The following is a 15,758-nucleotide window of genomic DNA, read 5'->3' on the forward strand; positions in this document are numbered from 1 at the left end:
GGATGTGGGTTGGGAGCTGGCACCGTTTCTGGATCTGCACTTCCAAGGCTCAATTCCTCTTGCAGCAGCCACACCAACTTCCCTAGAAACGTTGCCTTGCCTACAGGGTAAATCCTGATTCAGTGGTGGCAAATTTTCTCCGGGGGTCTCTTCCAGCCGGGTTCAAAACTGTAAGAGTTGCCCTGAAAGCACACCAGCCCTGCTGTAAGTAAGAGCGGTAAAACACTGTCAAAATTTCAAGCCACCCACCGCTTGTAGCAAAAGGGACTGTATGGAGCAAAGCCCTGTAGCGACCACCTGTAATTTCATTTTAACGCCGTATTCCTGTCAGCGCCTTTGCTTGTGCATTTAACCTTTCCAGCCTGGCCCCCTAAATACCGGGCTTCCCCTTTCGGCGCAATTACCGCTAATCCAATACCGCCCTCGTAAAACCCTGCCCCTAATCTCCCTCGCAGCCGCTCCCCGCTGCCGCAACGGCGGCTCCTCATTTACATTCGCTGCCCGCGCCTCGCCCGCCGCTGCTCCGCGCCCCCGCGGCGGGGCTGCCGCCGCCGCCACCTCCACCTCCTCCTCCTCCTCCTCCTCCTCTGCCTCCCCCCGTGCCGCAGCCGGGGACCCTTCCCGGGGAGGCCGGGCCGGCGGGAGCCCCGCCCGCGCCGCCGGGGGAGCATCAGCGTGCGGCGGTGCGTGCCCGCCCGGCAGCAGCGCCGCTCGCTCCGCAGCGCGGGGGGAGCCGCCGCCGGCGCCGCGGCGGAGGTAAGCACCAGCAGCGGCGGCAGCCGCCGGCTCCTTCCTGCCGGGGCTCGGCCGCCGGCCGGGGCGGGTGCCGCGGGGTTGGGCTCGGCGACGCAAGCCCTGGGGGGAAGGATGGGGCCCCGCTTCTGAGATGCGTTTGCTTATCGGTTGTCGTCTTGTTTTATGAAATAGGATCTGAAGTGGCAACTGCCTAGGGGTCTGCGCTGGTAGTTTAAAAAGCGTTGCGTTGTAACTGTCCGCCTGCATCTTCTTGGGCTCGGTTGTATGTGAATAAGCAGTTTCAGGGGGAGGCACGTAGTGAAAATCGCGTATGGATTATTTCCACTCTTTTTGAATGGGTGGGAGCTGCGAGGGAAGGTGACATTAATATCTATCATTGCATGAAAAGCATCATATTTCTTGTGGAAGGCAGGATTTTTTTTTTTTTAATTTTTTTTAAGCAGGAACTACGAGGTGCTTGTCAGGACCAGTGAGCATATGTTTGCTGAGACACAAAAATACACAACCGAAGGCACGAGACTGCTCCATATCGTAATGAACTGGGAGCCTGTGGCTTGCATGTTGTATTTAAAGTAGAACACTGCCTGAAAGACGGCATCCTTTTTTTAAACAGGTCTTGAAGCATAGCCAATTGAAAAAGCCTGTTGTAGTACTGTGATAGGCAGTACCTTTTATCTAGGCGGTTTACGAGAGACAGCCTTCATATATTTCTCTCGAATAGTAGGAGGGGCCAGACGACTGTTTCAGGAAAATATTTTAAAGCATAGATTGAATAGATGGGTTATAACAGGATAAAATAGCTATGGATAAGTAATTAAGGATTGAACTGACTTCTACAGGAACAATTGGGAAGGAAACTGAACTGTGCTATGAATAAATGGCTGTGCTTGTGCAGCAGAACTACAAAATATATAATCTAGCAGAGAAAATCCACCTCTCAACTGCAGAAAGCAGTCAGGCATTCAAGGTCTATGGAGGGAGTCCTTTATATGGAGAGGCTTCTGTGGAAAAAGCTGCTAATTAAAGCAAGTCGGATCAGTCCCTCTTTATCCTATTGACAATTTAATGTTTAAAAATGACCCTTTGACTGCCTCAGGAGGTAAATCAGCAATGGGAATGTGCTTCTGATGAATGAGGCTGTCATTTTACAGCGGGCTTTTTTTGGGGGAGGGGTGAAATAGTAGATTAAGGAATGCAATTCAAAAGCAAATTTTTAAAAAGCTGTAATTTTCTTCTAATGCTTTGCAGCAGTACCTCTGGAAAGCAGATGCAACTGTTCAAATCTGTATTAAGTTCTGACTTACATTTGCAGAGTGATTTTAACCAGATAAATTGCAGGAATAGATAACAGTATGGTAACAGTGACACTACCTGTATTTGAAAATATTCTAGTGACTTTACTTAAAAACTATATTAATTATCCCTAAATCTACACATGCAAGCAATTGGCTATTGCCTACTATGCTGTTGTCCCAGAGTGACCTATTCTCCTCTAGTTTATGTAGTAGACTTACTGTAGGTCTTAATCATAAAGTAATCTTTGATGCAGCGAAAGTATTATGGTAAATTTCTTACCAGCTATTCTGATTGTGGTGGACCATGCTGATCAACTGTGTGAACACCACCTACTCCTTTAAAAAATATTTGTTACTTCTGAGGATTTGAAAACTGCAGAAATACCTTTAATCCTATTAGGACTGATGGAATTTACTCTACCCTTGTAAACTGATGTTCTCTAGATTAATGCCAGATATGGAATAGTTTGAACTTTAGTCTTTCCACTGGAGAGATTAAAGAAAGAGGGAAGGCAATTACAAGTGCTACAATGGTAGAGATGCAATTATGCGATTGTATACAGGATCTGCAGTTATAATAGCATAATGCAGAATAGAATAAAACTCAAGCTTATTATTGACAAAGCCTTTTATTTCTGCTAATAAAACTGATGTGCCAATATAACGCTAAAGTAGCTGCAGTAATGTGCATACATTAAAGAAATTTTATGTATTGACACTGGCTGCCTTAAAAAGTTTGAAAACACTGGGCAATCTTTCCTTTCCTGGCAACAGGAGGCAATATTCCTAAGTGCTTGTGCTGTAGCATCTGCTCTGGTGCTGCCTTCCCTTGGAGGTCTTGCCAGGGCTGAGTTTTGCCTTAGCAGATAAGCTGAATCAGCACAGATTGTATTTCTTCCTAGCCTGCAGCTGCCCATAGCAAGAGTTTAGCTAAGCTGAATCCCTTGGTGGGCATGCAGCAGACCTCAGTTGCATCAACAAAACCCGACCAATTCATGCTCCAGTCTAGCTCGTTGCAGGTAAACAAGTTCTTCCCTGAGGATTATAGCTAGACCAGAGGTTTTGATGATGCCGTAAGTTGGATTAATCAATTGCCAGGTAAATAAAGGCAATTAATGTACACATAAATTCTAGTGTATGTACTTGCAAATGATTTATTCTGGTCAGAGTTAATGGATCTGTGTAAAAACTTTCACTGAATTGTTTCATGGCATCCTGGTTTGTGTAATATATGCACTGGTATGCCTGGCTGTATTTACTAAACAACTAAATGAATTAATAACCAACAAATTTATTAACAGATACTAAGTTTTTGCATCCAAACGTCAGCTGTGTGGTGGAGCGCAACTAAAGACAATGTGGTGTCTGCAACAGATCTCCTTTTAGTGATAGGGTGTGAATTCATGACTGTGATACTGAAGATGGTTAACTGAAAATCAGTAGAAATTAAAGTGAGCGAAAAACTATCATGTCATTCCCTGAATCATTCCAAGGAAACCATTAGACAACACAGTTACCGTGGGACAGCTGCAGATAACTCAGCTGGAGGCATGAGCTGGCCACAGTAAATATGCAAAATAGGAAAAATGAAAATTGCAGTTAAGTTTCTAACTTAACATCCACAAAAAGAAAGCTTCATAGCTGATTCTCTTGTCTGACTGAAGACTGAGTTATTCTTCAAAAGAAACAAGAATGAGACCAGATTGTAATTTTGGACCTACTTTGTAGCCTGTTGTAAATAAAGCTTTTCAAACTTGAGTTTGAGGTACTAGAACTAGAATGTTGAGGTTAAAGGTGTTACCTATAGATCATTAATGATAGGAATATGGTAACTATTGCAATAAGGAGTGATGGGTGTGGGAAAGAATGACCCTTCTCGCTCCTGGCTGACTGAGGAACTGGATTACGCAGAACACTTAGCCGCCCGCCTCTTTGGGTAAGAACATGATGCATCTCTGCTTGATACTGGGTAGCCCTTGCCACTGATGACAACATATGTAATCCATAGTTAAAGCAGTCATTGTGACCTTTGATTTGCTGACAGCATTTGCTGAAAGAAGTGTATGGGCTGGCACACTTACCTGTTTTCCTTTGCAAAGCACTCTTGAGCACTGGGTAAGGGTCCAACTTGTTCTTTATTATGCGGATGAATTTTCTATGCTCTCTCATCATTCCTTCTGCATCAGAAAGCAGGTTTTATCCAGTGTGCTGTGATGCTGAGGAAAAGATTTGCTAACTAAAATTGCTTTGGCAGTCTCCATTTGGGAGCATGATATAAAGGGCAAGACATAAACATAATGCCACAAGCGGGCAATGCATTAAATGCTGCAAGCAGAACTACTGATCTTACTGCAAGCAGCAGTGACCACTGGAGCTTTTTCTTTGAAGAAAAGCACAAGAGGAGTTGTATGATTCTTAGAGTAAGGAGCATCTCTAGCATCTAGTGTAGTTTTCAAAGTCATTGTTTCATCAGTCCATTCCATCCATAAAGAATGAAGACCTCAAATGAAATTCTTGTCCCGCTGTTCAGGATCAGGTTTTCAACTTAGCCATGTCAGTAACATACTTGTTTAAAAATAAATAAATAAATTAGGGAACAGGGCTCTGGTTAGAGGCTCACAGAATGGCTGAGGTTGCAGGGACCTCTGGAGGTTGTCTGGTCCAACCCTCTGCTCAAAGCATCTACAGCAGGCTGCATGGGGATGTGTCCAGCTGGGTTTTGAATATCTCCAGTCTCCAGGGATGGAGACTCCACAGCCTCTCTGGGTGACCTGTACCTCTGTTGGACCACCCTCACAGTGAGAGTTTCTTATGTTGAAATGGAATTGCTTGTGTTTCAGTTTGTGCCTGTTTCCTCTTGTTCTTTCACCGCATGCCCCTGAGAAGACTCTGGCTCTATCTTCTTTACTCTCCCTTCTTTGTCACAAGGGCATTCTTCTGGCTTGTGGTCAACTTGTCCACTTGGGCTCCCAGGTCTTTCTCTGCAAAGCTGTTTTCCCAGCCAGTTGGCCTCCAACCTGTACTGGTACAAAAGGAGAGGGAGGACTAAACAAGAAGGGAGGAAGAAGAGAAAAATCACAAAAAGGGTAGGAGAAGGAGTTGGGGTTGGAAGTGTGCAGAGGAATGCAGGCAACTGGAGCCAGTATGCTGGTTGTAGCAGGCTGGTTTACCTCAGCCTCATTATAATGCTGGTTGTAGCAGGCTGGTTTACCTCAGCCTCATTATAATGCTATTGGGGGAAGACCACAGTCTTGAATGTCAATCCACAAGTGCTCCCATGCTTGGCAATTTAAGCAGGATTTAATGCATCCTGCAATTATAAACAATGGCATTAGTATGAATCAAAAAGGATGTGTGAGTTTTGTCCTGAGGTTGATATATATGCTTCCAGGGCAGTCAGGACACTTTCCTTTTCAACGGTCTTTGCAATGGCATAGTTCTGGCAGTTTTGGTATGATTTAATAAAAAGTTTGGCTGGGCAGCTCACATTGCTTTACTAAGCTCTGTATATTCAGGCAGACTTTTCCAGGAAGGGCCTTTAAATAAAACATCACGATGCCTCAAAGGAGCAAACATAGTTTTATGACAAGACACTAGTATAATATATTAGTTGGGGAAGACATGGAGGAATTGGTGGTGAAAGAAACCTTCTGTGGTCACTTAAAGGATCACTGACATTCAGATTGTAATCCAGTGGTAGTCCTCTAGAACAGATGATGCAGGACTACATCTAGGAGTCCTTTATGATGGTCCTAAAATGGAGGTTGCACAATAAGATTGATTGTGGGGTTTCATAATACATGTATGCATGTACATTTGAGCATATAACACTCTCATGTTTGGAAATAACACAGGTGTATCGGAGTTTTTAATATCTGAGAAATAGTTGCAGCTTTGGCCTTATCATTGGTCCAGATCCACATCCACTGTAAACAGGTCAATCAAAATCAATGGAGCAGGACCTGTCTGCCCTTTGTGTACCTTGCCTGTTATGGTTTTTCTTCCAGAAGATTGCAAGTCACCCAATATGCATAAAATAGAGGGATTTTGCTTGATCAATGATGTTCCTATTCAAAGACTTCAGAGGTGTGATCCATGTGATCTGTGCCAAGCTGTTAAAGCAATGGCTTATAGCATGTTCTGCAACTTCAGATTGGAGAGGCGCAGGTAGGGTACTCTCTGTACATGAGCACACACAGAAAAACTAAGATCAGCTTTTCACATGGTAAGATTTTTAAGAGGTAGAGCTAACATCTGTAAGTGGAGCTGAAAGCAATGCAATCACTTTTACATATTGCTAATGCTCCTTTGCTCAGCTTTATTTTTTTTTATACCTATGTAGATTAACAGTGTAACTGATAACAATCAAGATGTATGTTATCTCTCAAACAGCTCACTTTGCTTCAGTTTCTGAGTAAATAGTTAAAGGCGTATCATGTAGCCAGACACTTGAAGACACTCTAGGAGTTTTGTTAGTTAACCTGCACTTTCTGTAGTTCATGTAATGTCTATCATTATGTAGGAAAACACTGTAAAATAATAACAGTATTATATACAAAGGACTAGAAATAGTATACATCCAAGGTCTGAATACAAAATAATGTTGTAACATTCTATTTATAAATGGTAGATTCAAGGAGATCTCCTATTCATTTCTGTTTCTATCGGCATTTGAGCAGAGCCTGTGCATCGTGAGGGTAATTATGCTTGGTAATTTTCTTGGTGATCAACCAAGAAAAAACAGTTTTAGGTGTCTTTTCACTCTTTATCTTGCTTGCTGCTGTTGGCTCATTCCTCTTTGTTCTCCAATGCAGGCTACCTCATATCTATCCCTGCAGTCACATAATTGACGTGATTGCATACATGGAATCCTCATTCTATAGGAATTTGGCACATGACAACCAATTTTTCCATGGAACTGTAATCAGTTCTTCAGTAGTGTTGTGGGAGTGGTACGTCATCAGAGTTCTCTTTACCTGCATCCAGGCATGTGCCAAAGCCTATGTCCCAAATGTCCCTTTTCTTAACCTGCTGCCTCTTCCTGCCAAGTTGAGTGATCTAGTCCGTGGTTCGGTGAAGTGCCTCTTTGGCCCACTATGCAAAGGACAGCAGCCACTCACCTCTGTCTGGACCCTGCTTGCTTCAGGTCTCCTTGGTGCTACAAGGACAAGGAGATTGATCACCTTCTCACCGAGATGGTTGGCCGTGTAATGCCAAGGAGACCTGGTGGCTGCCTGTCCTGACCTACAGGCTCTGGTCTATCCAACAGGTCTGAGATGGCAGGAGGGTTTAATGTTTTAATACCAGATTTACTTATTTGCAGATATTTGACATTGTGTTGGATTTTGATTTAGAAGAGCGATACAGCATTATGCTGAAATCACAACACAAGCATGATATAACGATTGTAATATACAGTGGAATCGCAATGCAAACTCATTCCCCGTGCCAGTCTCTACATGCTCCACTGTCACAAAGAGGGAGGTTTTGTCCTAATTAGAGAGGTCCCAAACCATGGATTGAATAACAATATAGTCTGGAAATCTTTAGATGGCCTGCATAGTGAGGCATTCTTAGTATTTTTTTTTCCTAGCAGTTTGCGTTCTGATGCTTAATTTCAAAGAATGAATGTCGTATTTTTTTCCACGTTAAGTCACGGCTGTCATTTTAGCGAGTACTTCTGAAGGACAAATCTTGTACTTCACTGAAATCAAGTCCTGAAAGTTGTCAGAGGGAAGAGGAGAGCCTACATAAGGTTGGGAGTTATCTGGAGATTCAGAGTCAAGGACTCTAGGGTAATTGTGCATGACCTTTCAGATCTGAGATGTATCTGCATCAAGGAGGAGGCACAGCTCACTTGAAACATCTCCCAGGATCAAGGCTTCTTCTGGCTCCATCAGGAGTTTCAGGTTTAAACAGCGATTAAATCAGATGTACGTTGCACCATCAGTGTGTGACATGCCAGCTCTGCTGTGCAGTGATGCCTTGCGTGCCACCCTTTGTGTGGGAATTTACACCAGGATGTAAGGCTACAAGTAGTTAATATAGTATAAAATGTCATTGCTGATGATTTTTAGGCATTCTGACTGAAGCGAGTTAATTTTCAATTTTCCATGGTAAAAAAAGGGAGGAAGACAGCAGCCTAGTAAGATGTGCATACTACAAACCATATATACACGAAGCTATACTAACCTTTGAAAGACTTGTAAACAGTTTTTGTGGACAGCAGGGACAGCTTTTAAGCAGCAGCATCCAAAACGTGGAAAGCAGCAGGTGTTGTGCATCCCATTTTCTATGCCATGGTGCTGGAGCCAGGGGTGTCTGGTGAAATCTCATAATGAAACAGTTAAATGCTTTGAGAAGTTGAACACGGCTCAGCAAAGCAGATCTGAACTAACATGGACTCCCCGTCTGTCAGTAAACAGATAATTGTACTCTGTTTAATTGAACTTTCATGAACCTAAATTATGTTTCTGTAAAATCCACCATGAAAATGTGTTCTGCTTGTGGATCCTGCATATAGGGGATCAAGATATTGGGGGTGGGGAGGGGTATCTGTCAGGTACACAGGTAATGCTATATGTGCTGTACAGTCTGCAGTGTGGAGTCAAGCATATATAAGTGACTCCCTCATAGCTTTTGTTGACGGAAACTGTAGTGTCTAAGCAGAGAACCTGCTGCTTGATTTTCAGAGGTCCTATTGGTTTGGATGCCCAAATTTAAATACCTGGAAGGCACTGCAGCTATAGATACATTCAAGGCATCTCACTGTGATTCCCTGAGTAGTTCTACCAAAAGAATCCCCCTGACTGAATTTTCCTACTGTCCCACTAATTCACTCTGCTCCTGAAAAACTTTGAACAGTGTTCAAAGTCACTTTTTTGCAAGGCTTTTTTTCTTTTTTGTTACCTTAATTGCTGAACATAAATCTTGGCCACTCTGTCAACCTCCAGTTTCTGAAATTAGTAGCATTCCTATTCCTGAACTAGTATTTAAATGTAACTTAGTCCCTTTCCACAAGAATCAACCTTTAACAGATAAATTGACAAAGAAATTGACAATTCAGAGATGCAAGTTATATAGTTTCTTTTGTACAGTAAAGTGAATTTCATAAGGTAGGAGCATGTTCTCAAATGTATAAGATATACACATATGGAATGTGATGTTCTGGAAAGTCTGCAAAGAAATCCTAGAGTCCTCTACTTATATTCTCAAAAATCAACAACCTACAGAAACTTTGTGATCTGTAATCCATTATACCGAAAGCTCTGGAGAGCAATAGGAGCTGCATGGCACAGAGCCATATATATTTAAATTGAATGCCTTGTAGAATGAGATGAATAAACATCTTGGAATAACACACCCACTTCTGTAAATTTACAGGTTGCACCAGCTGGCAGGTTAAAAATAAGAAAACAAGAAGCTGGAAGAGTTTCTATTACCAGGAAGATCCAAACCAATGGACTGTATGGATATAGATATGTTTGAAGGCATCTGCTCTTCCCATTACAAGGTAAGACACAAAAGGATTTTTCTGCTGGTTTCTTTCTCTTCAGTGCGGTGCAGCTCTCTTTTGTGCCACTGCCCAAGGTGCCAATGGAGGTATTCTCCAAAGCTTGTTCAGTCTAGTGGCTCACTGTTAATAACTGTGGCCTACAGTTAATGTGTAACTGGACTACATTCAGACCTGAAAAGGTCTCAACTTTCAAAAGTCAATTACAAATGTGGATCCTCAGGGCCTGTAAAATTCGAAGTTTTATTATGTAAACTATCTGTTCAGATAGCTCTACAGGTTGTCTATTTTTAGCATGTGCTAATAGGAGACCTTCTCAATCACCTAAGGCATCTTTTTTATGTGCTTATTAATTGCTGTAGATTGAAGTAGATTTGAAACCTGTACTTCTTAGTGCAGGATCTTGATCAGGAGAAAATGTCTCTAAACTGGATGCCAGAAAATGCCTCTAACTGGAGATGCAAGTTATGCCATTTTCTTTGCACAGTCTTAGTGTTCTTTCACTTTCAGGATTGTTATATGGTTTGTTTACAAAAACTGCTGCATTTTTCTTTTTTTCTATTCCAATAAAAATTAATTACATATTGCTCTAAGCTGGGGGTGGTGGAGAGCTTGATACATTTTCTTGGCATCTTTTGCCTGATGCCTGGGTATACTGTCACTTACTCTGAATGCTTCCTTTACCGAGTTGTTTTCAGGGAAGGTACAAACCACAGATTTTAAAAAACTTATTTGAAACTGGTAGAAACACTTGAGAGAGACATGAAGCAAACTAATTTTAAAGTAAAATTTCTCATTTCCAAGATGATGTAGTTCTGCATGGCTGGGGGAATGGCTCTGTGGGAGTTCTTCCTATTCTAACAACTCTGATCAACACAAGATTGCTACAGAGCAAATGCAAAACCACACCACCAGCTCTGTGTTACTCAGGAACTCAAGTCAGGCAGCTGTGCAGTTGCAAAAAGGGACAATTACAACTGGTCTTAGCTGGTGTCTGCTTTAACCCAGAGAGGACTTTCAGCTGAAGTCAGTGTAACACTCCATTTCTCCATTTTCACCAGCCAATGTTAAATGATGAGGGAACCATCTGTGCTGGGGCAATGTGCTGCCATTGCTTCTATTCTGTACGGAAATACTGGCCACCAGTGTCCAGTGTTATCAGTCTGCTGTTCTCTCAAGCATGAGATACACTCTTCTCATTCATCTTTTGTGGAAGAACTAAATTGAAGAGATCCTCTTCCGAAGGTGGGGAATGTAACAGACTGGCGCTGCATCCTATAGAAACAGGAGGCGCTCCGTTGTACGCTGAAATAACAGGAATGAAATGTGTGGAGTATTTAGAAAATGGCAAAGATAAGCAATAGCAAATACAACTTACAAGGAAAAACAATTCAAACTCTTGAGTACTTGGGACATTCCAGTAATTTTCCGTAATTGTTGTTACGGAGGAATGTACATAGGCCATAAAAAGCTGTAAGATCTGGTCTAGATAGCAGACACTTCTCTAAAGAGTTTTATTTCCCCTCCCAGATGCTTGTGTGTCCCCTTGTGTGCACACACAAGTGCTCCAGTGGAATCTGTATTGCCACCAGTTACTGCCAGCTTCCACAAGTATAAATGCTTGCCTGGTCTGTGCTTTCTTGTTTGAACATCTTTACACTTTTGTTTTATGAAATCCCCAGCTTTAGTGCAAATTCCGAATATATTGGGGGGGAGGGGAACGACAGCTTTGGTTCCGCATATGCAAAATGAGAATACCATTTTGTGTTGCCACCTTGCCCATTTTAATCCTTTCCTTCTCCGAATCGCAGCTTCCGAGTTTGTGCTTCTTGGCCTGGGAGGGAGCCCAGCCTGGGACAGGGCCTCTGGCTGTTGCGTGGCAAGTAATCCTTCCAAATAGGATTTGCATTCTTGCAGCAGCCATTCTGGGATAGAGAATGAATACATGGAGGCAAATTCTGCTTACACAGACATAGCTCAAGTCCAGCCATTCAGAACACGAGTCAATGACAGACAGAGTTGCACATAAATTGAGTCCTTTCTGAAAAGAACTGCTGCTAGTGGCTAAGAAAAATGTACAGGGTCAGAGCGTCTGCAGTGTCTTAGTTAACTGGATTTATAGGCACTTACTCACAGCAAAAACGTTGTTAGAGCCCCAGAGTTTCTTTGTTAGTTTTCATTTGCCAAGGACCGTCATCCCTGCAGAGTTGTCATGTGGAAACGTGAGCTTGTAACACAGCTACTTCTGTGTACAGTCTCAGTCTTCACTTAAAACTTCATTGCTCTTTCAGTGCTGTGTACTCTCTGCTTTAAAGCACCTGAGATGGTCTACTATAGTGACTCTTCTATTTGGGATGATAGCCTGCAGCTGTAGGATAGAATAAGTAACTGGTGGTAATAGTGGCTTAAATCAAAGCCAGAGCTTGAATCCCTGAACTTTTATATTGCCATTTATTTGTGGGCATTTTTCTTGATAGCCTTCTAGGTGTGTTTATCCTTTTTTTTTGGCTGAGAAATGATTGAAACATCAAACAAAGCTTAGGAAGTGAAGGAACAGACTACCTTCTGGTTTATACCCAACACAGGTATTCCACTATTAACAGAAGCTATGCAAGTTTCAGTTAATTTTTTTTCAGCAATCTAAGTTTTAAATGAAAGCCTGAAGAAGAAGCACCTGAAAACTTCTGGGAAGTCATGTGTTAGAAAAGTTCAAAACTGAATAAAAATTTCCTTCAACTCATAAAAATGTTTTGTAGCTCTTGTTTTTTTCTCTGCAGAACATAAAGATGTGTTTGTTCTCTATGTTGAAGCACTGGTAACTTATAATTGAAACATTTATTTTCAAACTTCAGAATAGCTGAATCAAAATCAGTTCATTTTGCTAGGGGTTCACTGTTCTGTGAAAGGTTTCCTTACAGTTAAATAAAATAAATTGATTTTGCTTATGACTTAGTCCTGTCTTTCTCCTTTCTGGTGCATTGAATTTGATGTTCCTATTATTCACTTTTACTAGTAGTGCTGAGGGACCTCAGGTGTTGACGAGGCCTCAGTTGTGCCAGGTACCACGCCGGGTCCAGCATAAATTGCAAATGCACCTTTCTGCAAAGAGTATATGATCAAAGAGGCAAGCAAGATTAGATGGGTACAGACCCAGGAGCACAGGGGACAGTGAGACATTTTTTTATCAGCATGGTAAGTAGTGGCTTCAAGAACCCGCAGGCCGCCATTTACATATGCAACTCTATATCCTTGAGGTGATTGTGTTTTAAGGTGGTGGAGAATCAAAGCATTTCATCCCTGCAAGTAGGGAGGGATCCAAAGAATTGCCCATAATGTCACTGTAGTACTCCGTCCGTGCTGTTTTGGTTTGAATAAGAGCAGTTTGATTTAAATCAACTTGGAAATGGGAGCAGCTTCTTGGCAGTGGGGGGAAGCCTTTCCCTTTTGGAAGCGAGGGTGACATACAGCTCGCCTGTCCTGCAGTGTAATTTGTCCTGACATTTGCTGGCACAGTAAGTTCTAACTAACTGCAGTGACACTTGCCGTGTGTGACATAATTCGAAACACTTTTTCATAATACTTCCACTTGAACTGAAAGCAGCCAAACTGTCTTTCTTAATTTCAGCCCTTTTGATCCCTTGTTCTCAATGATAAGTTCTGCTTTGCAGTGTTTCCCAGTGCTGCCTGAAGTAAAAAGATGAAATAGCAGCTAGCAATCCAAGGTTTTTCCCCTGTCGCTACTTGAGAGCATGCCAGAAGTCATTGATCCTTCATGAGCTAAATCCTGAAGGAGTTAGCTTCAGAAGTTAGCCCTCCCAAAGCAGACATTAAGATATAGAAGTAACAACAGAGCCAACTAACAATAAGGTGTGTTTGTGCTTGCTTCCATTTATTACTACTAACATTGGACACTAGTCACGGAATATCATATTTAAAACTCATCAAAAGGAAAATGTTATGGAGTGCAATCAGTGTCTTCACAATCAAAAAGAATGCATTTGTCTAGTTTTGATGTGGGTCACCAAGTGGGAATTGTTACAACTTTGTTTTTAATTTGTTTCTGCAAGGAGGGTGTCTTTTCTTCAGTAAAGAATACCTAAACATTTCTTGCTGCTTAGTCATCTATTCAAGTAGCATGCGAGATGCTGCAATTATTTCCTGATGACTAGATGGAAAATACAGTTGTTTTGATAACATTTGTTCATGCTGATGCCATTGAATATGCATAACTCCACTTAATGATCTGGCCCTGACAAGTTTGATTAGTATTCCTAATAGTAAGCAATAACATTTCTTTTGGGGTGGTAGGAGACTATTATGTACAATGTGGATGAAAAAAGTCTTATGGGTGCAGTTAAATGCAGTCAAATGTCGTGGAGAAATCACCAGTAGATGGAGGAAGTTTGGGAGTATGACCTCTTGTTTGGTAGCTTCTATAAAAGTAAACTGATATACCATGTAAAATCAGACTGGGAAATCTGATATAAAGATAAACTTGCTATGAGTCTAAGAGGGTCCGTAAGTACTGGCAAAAAAAAAAAAAAAAAGTGGGTACCTGGTTATGCAGGATGCGTAGTGCTTCCTCTGTTTTTTTGCTAAACATAGAAACAAAAGCTGGGACACTTTTAGGTATCTACTTATTTAGCCTCAGGTTCCTCACAACCCATAACGACTCATGGTTTTGAGGACAACCTTGTATCAACTATGTGAGGTGGGGAAATGCCCTTATCCCACCCCCCCATACAGATCGCCACTGAGATTAGCCCAGGATCATGCAAAGCAGAGAACTAAATTCCACTTCTAAAACCAGACACCAGACCTGGCTATTCACTCAGTACTCTTACACTAGCGGGTTGATCTTTTTGCAGAATGAGTAGGCCATACCACTCCTACCTCAGTTAGATTAAGGATCAGTCTGTTGAATTTCAGCCGTGCATTTCTAGGTCAGATTTAAAGTCAGGAAAAAGGTCACACTTCATTTCAGCTATTTGCTGTTCAGGAAGAGAACTGAAAATAGTAAATGGAGTACAGAAAACTATAGAAATTCAGGAGAGACTCAGTTTTGGAGTTCAGCTTCTTACAAGAAAGAGGCCAAACTGAACTTTTAAACTCTAATCTGTCTGCAAAGGTGAGGTTGCAGCTGAGACAGCATCACCTTGTTGTGCTAAAGAGGTCCCTGTAAATAAAGATCCTCATACTGGAAATTAAGTCGGTATACAAAATGTTACAAATGTATACAGTGTGACTTGTGTATTTATTTTTGTATCTGTGCTGTTAATTACATTAACATTTAAAAGTGCATTTTTAAAGTTCTATTTGTGATATAACCTTTTCTTTTTTGTTTCTGTTTTAATCTTTTTTTTATTCCTCCTTACATGAATGTGCTAATTGCTTAGATATAGTTAGAGGTATACTGCTTAAAAACAAGCCTTTGTAAAAGCAAATGCAAAGTAAAATTCTTTTTTAAACAAGTGTCTTTAGGCATTTAGCATGCCAACAGCAGTGCTAAGAAGTCAAAGGAATGCTCGTGAGTAGGAAGGCAGAAGCACATCACGTGAAGTTTCACAAGTGAAAGCCAGCATCCTCTTTTGCACGTAGTTGGTGTTGTTTATAGCTGCAAAGAGCTAGCTGCGTGCTGAATCAAAGTGCTTAAAAAGTGGGGAAAGATTTTGACTTCTGAATGTTCTGTAAAAGCATGTTTTCATGCATTTCAGTGTGGGATCCAAATTTAAATTGTTGGCATCTCTCTAAATGTGTATTAAAAGGTATGGGAAAATGATATATATGATAAACTATGTCAGAAGAAGGAACGGTGATTTCTTTTGCTAGAAAGTGAGACAAAGATGGTCTGAGCATGGTCTTGCCCACAAGATCTGATTGGGGTTTTTTGCATGGCTTTAGCCAAATTACCTAATTTATCTACCTTAAATCTTTCCTTTGGTTAAATGGAGTAATAGCACTAGCTTCGTTTGACTTTGGGAACGAAATGAGGGGAAAAATGCATGTGCAGTTGCTGAAGGTCTAGATTGTTAAAAGCGCAGAGTACTGTTATTATATGACTTTGGTCTAGTTTGAACAACATAATCAGCAGGCAGCTGTGTCTAGGCATCCTAGTGAACTACCAAATAAGCATTTAATATCCTAAATCCTCTGTTGGGGTTGTCTTTTGATTACATCAGTGTTATAATTCTTGC

The 15,758-nt window shown here is 41.5% G+C and overlaps 1 protein-coding gene across 4 annotated transcripts in view; it reads left to right on the forward strand.

Moving 5' to 3' along the window:
- The first annotated feature begins 490 nt into the window (after positions 1–490).
- TMEM108 (transmembrane protein 108) overlaps positions 491–15,758 on the forward strand; it is a 167,473-nt gene continuing 152,205 nt past the window's right edge. The window contains exons 1-2 of one of the 4 annotated variants that reach the window (XM_075493305.1): positions 491–756; positions 9,435–9,564. The gene's annotated coding sequence lies outside the window, so the exon portion shown is untranslated. The remainder of the gene's footprint in view (positions 757–9,434; positions 9,565–15,758) is intronic. The other 3 variants (XM_075493304.1, XM_075493302.1, XM_075493303.1) reach the window with 3 other exon arrangements.

Source organism: Mycteria americana, chromosome 2 (assembly GCF_035582795.1).
Source record: "Mycteria americana isolate JAX WOST 10 ecotype Jacksonville Zoo and Gardens chromosome 2, USCA_MyAme_1.0, whole genome shotgun sequence".
Taxonomy (NCBI): domain Eukaryota; kingdom Metazoa; phylum Chordata; class Aves; order Ciconiiformes; family Ciconiidae; genus Mycteria; species Mycteria americana.